Source organism: Leptonychotes weddellii, unplaced genomic scaffold (genome assembly GCF_054177405.1).
Source record: "Leptonychotes weddellii isolate Sample4059 unplaced genomic scaffold, ASM5417740v2 HiC_scaffold_2409, whole genome shotgun sequence".
Lineage (NCBI taxonomy): Eukaryota > Metazoa > Chordata > Mammalia > Carnivora > Phocidae > Leptonychotes > Leptonychotes weddellii.
The window spans coordinates 7,231-13,445 of NW_027831190.1; the positions used below are offsets into that span (position 1 = coordinate 7,231).

The window sequence follows — 6,215 nt, forward strand, 5'->3', positions numbered from 1 at the left end:
GCAGTGCTCACTGGTTATCCCCGTCTGGGGTGCTGTAAGGCGGGGCGGGGCCGGACAGCGCAGTGGATCCGAAGGAGTCGGGAAGAAAAGTCCGGGACGCAGGATGCCCTCAGGGCGCCAGGAGCTGCCTCCACCAGGGAGCCGGCACAGATCCCTAACAAACAAGCAGCAGCCTGCGACGGGAAAGGCCAGCACCTCAGATGTGAGACGGTCCAGGGCGCTCTGCCAAACCCATCCCAGGAATCCGCTTCCCTTCCTGGCCGCCGCCACCACAGCACCTCCCTGTGGACGGTGGACGCTGCAGTTACGGCCGCTCCGGGGGCCCTGGGGGTGCAGTGAGAGCTGGCACAGGGCACGGAGCCCACTGGCCCCGGGGAAACCACAGCCGGTCGTCTCTCAGCGTGCCACAGCAGGGTAAGTCACCAAGACCCATTTCCACGTAACGATGGTAATCGCATCTGCCACAGAAACCACAGCTGAACGGGGGGGCTGGTTCTTGCATTTCTGTTTTCCCCAGAAATTTACCTCATTCCTACTTACGCTGGAGCTTCAACTCCACAGCTAAGAATTCTTCTCCAAATATGAAACATGTGTTTTACCTCCAGAAGACGATCTCTGGTGGAATTGGGCTGTCCCTGAAGGGAGGAGGACCGGCAGCTGGCTGGTGCGGAGCCCTGCTCTCCTGCGGCAGCTCTCCCCAGCCCCACCACTCAGGGGTCACCACTTCCCCGCCCTGCGGCCAGCGTCCTGACTCATGGCATCCGCTGTTCCCAGCACGGACACCACGGGGCTCGCTGACCTGCTGATGACGCTCAGGACCGACCCCAGAGTCACACACTCTCATGGAGAAGGAGGGTGAGGAAGCTTGCTCCCCACACAGCGGCTCATGTCTTCATCATCGTGACCTCTAGCACCTTGGCTAGAGGGCAGAGACTGCTGGTTTAAAACCGAAGGGCCCTCTCCAACTACATGGCCACCACCAGAATTAACAGACAAAATCGTGACATTTCCCATCCAAAAGCCACGCTCCTGCCTTGGCCTTGACACAGCGTTGGGACGCCTTTGTAGGAGGGTGAGACAGGGGTCCCAGATCCCGTCAACCTGAGGCATGTGGGCTCACATCCACCCTCAGGAGAAAGGGAGCGTTTCCTTTATAGGATGAGGGTTTCATGTTCTGGGGTCAACACGAGCATCGAAAGCTGCAGTCAGTAACCTGCAGAATTTGCTGGTTGCCGCTAGAATGCAGCGTTTCTGTGGGTCATTACTCAAAGTGACTAAGTTAGACCAGGGGAAAGAGTGACAAATCATGCATATTTAAAATATCCCATAGCAAGGATGAACGCTTTTTTCCAGAAAGGAAATGGCTAAGCTTAAAGGAGGCTATGCCTATGTGGACACGTCAGTAAGACGACTTCTTTAAAAACAGGTTTGAGAGACACACGGTCTTCCTGTGTGCCTGGTGGGGGTGTGGTGCCATGGACAACATGGCCTCTCCAAAGCAGAGCCTGGATCCAGAGACACCTTGAGCTAGGAACCAGGGAAACCGAGTCAGGCAGCTGCAAACCAAAACCTCGACAGAGAAACAACGGAGTGTTTCCACAAATACACTGTGAAGCCAACGGAAAGCACAGAGCGAAGCCATTCCCTAAGAGGCACTTTGCTGAGCGGCTGGTACAGGCCTCAGGCAGGTCGTGAGCTCAACAAACACGCAGCCCAAGTCCCTGAACGAGACGGCGTATGTCTGACGAACTGGGGTGAGCACGGCGCAGCGTGGGGCTTTCTAACAGTGTTTACGTTCTAAAGATGTGCACAGAGATGTCTGTGAAGGATGGGACACGACGTCTATGGCACCTGCTTCAAAATGACTTAAAAGGAGAAAAAGAAAAAACACTGTACTGTCCGGCAATAACACAGGAAGACAACCTAAAAGTATTTCTGTCAGATACCGTTTAAATTTCGACTTGCCGGACACAAAGTGGCAAGCATCCTCAAGAATCCAGTGTGAAGGCCTTGAGAGAGACTTGGGGGAGTGAGCACGCTTGGTTGTACACACATCTGTGGAGTCATGCACACGCACGGACAGACTCACGCACAAGCATTCACAAAGACACAGATAAACACATGCACAGCACACACATGAACACACACAGAGCACACACACGTACACACCAGACACAGCACACACGTACACACACCGCACACGCACATCACACATGTACACGTGGATGATCTCACAGCACACACATGAACACACACAGAGCACACGCATGTACACACCAGACACACAGCACACACACCGCACACGCACATCACACTTGTACACGTGGATGATCTCACAGCATGTGCACACAGAGCACACACACGCGTATGCACAGAAAGCCCACGTGTGCCTGCACATCCCGCACACGCACAGCCCACACGGACACGTGCATATGCACACGTTCAACAGAAGGATGCAGCCAGCAGGCCGACTGCGTGTGCACAGGCACACGGGATGTGTGCATGCCACGGAACACAGGTAATTGGACCGGGCACCGCTCTTTCTCTCTGTTCTCCAGCTCCAGAGAGCAGAACAAAGTGGCTGGGCACACAGCAGCCCCCTGTAGACGAGAGGCCAGCATCAAGCAGTGGGGAGCTGTGTGCAGGCAGGGGCGAGGCGGCCCCGTGAGCGCACGTTACCTGTCTCAGTTCCTGGGCGTCCCCCTCGGAAACCAGCGGCTCACTCATCTGCAGCGGAAGCGGCTGGCCCTCCTGGCTCCCCGGGCAGGGCTCGCGGTGCATGGCGTGGTCCATCAGCCCAGACGCTGGAATGGAAAATCAAACAGCAGTGACACCTTCCCGGAGGCGTGAACAACGCAAGAACATTCCGAACTTCACGAGGAGTGATGTGTAAGACCGTCAGGGCTCTCTGAGCAGACGCAGTGTTTTCAACTCACGCACCAGTCTGTGGCCTCTGCGCCTGCTGGGGCGGTGGGGCTGGGGGGTCCGCCGCCCGAGCTCTGCTACGCTGAGCTGGGGTGGGGGCTGCCCGAGCTCACTCCGACCCCGGCCCAAGCTGTGTCCTTACCCCGCTCCGATCAGAGAGGGCACCACTGACCGTGCTCTGGGTCTGGCTCTGTAACTGCTCTCTCAGGAAAGGCCCTTTATCCGTGTGCGGCCACTTTTCTTCTCTGGGGGAGAGGGCTACACGTGGGGAGATTCAAACACGCCACTTGTGGGACCTGGTGAAATGCACATAAAGCACAGTGCTGGAAGCCGCAGCAACAGCTCGCCACCCCACAGAGCGCTGTGGTTCTCCAGAGCACAGGAAATGGCCAGCTGGTCGGGCCAAGCAAAGCTGGCTGTGTGGCCGCACGGAGGTGGGGCTGAGTCAGAGCGTTGCACGTGGCCGGCCCTGCTCCGGGTGTTCCTAGTCACACAGCACCTGTGCCTGGGCAGGCTCCCCGAGGAGCGGAAAGGTAGCCTGGAGACGTGGTGATAGCCGAGGGGGCCTCGCACGCCCCCATGGCGGGCCACCTGTCCTTTGTTTAAAGAGCTGACTCCAACCACAGGCCTGGCACCACAGGGCCCAGGGAAGGGCATCGGCCAGGGTCTGCTGCCTACGCTTCCCCATGGTGCAAGGCACCTCAGTGATGCAGCACGGCCCGTTCGCGTATTGGGATGCTAGAAAGCGGACAGCTGTCTGGGTACCAGCACCAGCTCCTCTGGGCATTTCTCCGCTTCCGGGGAGTGGGGGGCACAGAAGGGCCAACAGGACCCTGGCGGTGCTGAGCAGAGCCGCCCGATGAATGCGCCGTCAGGAAGGGGGAGGGACAAGGAACGCGGTCTGGGCCACAGCTCCCCACTGGGCCCGAAGAGCAGGAGCCCGGCTGGCCACCCCCCCCCCCCGCTAGCACACACAGAAATACCGCCTCCACTCTCATTTCTCAAAATAACCTGTACAAATCAAGATTCCCTGAGGACTGCCTGGCTGAGCAACGGAAGCATGGCCTCGTCCAGGATAAACGCAGGCTACAGTGAGGATGAGGACGAGGACGAGGACGGCACAGGGTTCTCAGGGTCCTGGAGTGGAACAGGGCCCAGGCCAGACGGAGGGAGCTCAGGAACCAGTGCGCGAGCCAGAGCCGCACAGAGGCAGGACGCTGGGTCCCGGCCGGCCTCTGCTAGAGGAGGCTATGTGCAGATGCCCCCATGCTCTGTGCTCCTGTGAGGGGTGCACGCAGGAGGCCAGAGAACCCCTTACTGTGCACCGTGCACACGGACGTCTGGTTTTCTAGGTTCTTCTTTAAGAACAGCCAAAGCTGACTGCAACCCATCAGACTGATCCCACCACCGGTGGTCTACAGTCTCAAAGCCCCATCCTACTCCAGCCTCCTAAAGGCTTTTACTCAGCAAGGAACTCTCCACAGCATGCCTCACGTGCTGTGAAATGTCACCACCCAAAATGGCAAATGGTGACAAGCACTTTCCTCAGACGGCTGCAGCAGAACACCGTCAGAGTTAGCTGGAAGATATGACGGCAGAAATAGCAACGCAAACGCGTTCCACCGGCTATTATTAGCCTCCAGGAAGTCATCAGGGCTAATGCGACGACACACACTGGTCCCAGGCCCATGCACTCCTGATCCAGCCACCCTGGCACCCCGTCCTTGGACCCCTGGTATGCCATCCCCGGGGTCCCCCATCCTCGGCACCCCATCTGCACACATCACACGCACAGATGTCCTCCACTCCGCCACCCCATCAGCAACAACCTTTGCTCATCGGTCCTGGCATTGTTCCTCTTGCACACCTTTGGTGTTCATGTGCTTGGTGACGAACTGCTTCTCTGAGGCGAAGGCCCACATCGGATTCACACCGGTGCCCGGCCTGGGCTCCTTCACCACTGCTGGTTTCCACTCCAAGACCTATAGCTATCTTCTGGAGGGACAGGCTGACCTTTTTTTGAATGTTTAGCAAAATGAGTTTTACTTAACCAGAAAGCCAAAATAGAGAATTTTTCTTCCTGGAACACACTACGTCAAGGGTGTTTTTCACAACAAGCTGTGGGGTCAGCAGGATCGTGCATAGCACAGAGCTCGGCACCTCTGGTGCTCTGTGTTGAGACCTGAGTCACTGACTCAGTTTCTTCAATGCTTTGAAACATCTTCAAAAAAAAATTAACTTCAGTATAAAATGGTTTGTGTCTCTAAAGTCCTTAATTATCACAGTTAAACAAAATCAGCACAAATTGTTCAAGCTACAAGGGAACTTACGGATGATTTCACTTTCCAGGAACAACAGCTGGGCTGGTAGGGGCAGCTGTGGACGCCAGTGTCCTTCATGTTTCAGACGCAGACCCTGGCCTCACCAGAAGTTCAGAGCACAGACCACCAGCCCTGACCTGAGAGCAGAAGGAACCCCCCCCACCCCAAGCCTGTCTGGTCTTAGGCACATCTCCCTCCTTGTCCCTGGAACCCAGAAGCCTCACTGATGACACAGGGAAGGAAATGCCTACTCCACCCAGGGACGGCCCCAGAAGCTTACACAACTGGGGTGGGAAGCCCTTTGCAAAAAAATCACGAAATGCCCAAGCAGGAAACCTAACAGAGAGAGGGCGATGTCAACTAAGCTCAGCTAAAGCAACGTACTTGGCAAATGTGCCTTGGGCTCGAGGGTCCTTGGAAGACGTCAAGTGGGTGAGAGCCACACAGGTCCCAGGGGGCCTGCGGGAGTCAGGGGGTGCCCGTATCCTAGACCCAGTAGGGGTCTGTGAGTGGTTAAGTGTGGTGTCAGCGTCCTAGTGACCACACAGGTGGGGGGTCTGTCTGTGGTCAGTGTGATGTCTGTCCTAGTGACCACACAGGTGGGGGGTCTGTCTGTGGTCAGCGTGGTGTCCGTGTCCTAGTGACCACACAGGTGGGGGTCTGTCTGTGGTCAGCGTGGTGTCCGTGTCCTAGTGACCACACAGGTGGAGGGTCTGTCTGTGGTCAGCGTGATGTCTGTCCTAGTGACCACACAGGTGGGGGGTCTGTCTGTGGTCAGCGTGGTGTCCGTGTCCTAGTGACCACACAGGTGGAGGGTCTGTCTGTGGTCAGCGTGGTGTCCGTGTCCTAGTGACCACATGGATGGGAGCGTCTGTCTGTGGTCAGTGTGGTGTCCACGTCCTAGTGACCACACAGGTGGGGGGGGTCTGTCTGTGGTCAGCGTGGTGTCTGTCCTAGTGACCACACAGG

At 57.1% G+C, this 6,215-nt stretch overlaps 1 long non-coding RNA gene across 1 annotated transcript in view; it reads right to left on the minus strand.

Annotated features, from left to right (window-relative positions):
• The window catches only part of LOC102727592 (uncharacterized), a 13,433-nt gene extending 7,224 nt beyond the window's left edge, over positions 1-6,209 (minus strand). The window contains exon 1 of the long non-coding RNA XR_014142064.1: positions 2,680-6,209. This is a non-coding gene — a long non-coding RNA (uncharacterized LOC102727592). The remainder of the gene's footprint in view (positions 1-2,679) is intronic.
• Between the last annotated feature and the right edge of the window lie 6 nt (positions 6,210-6,215).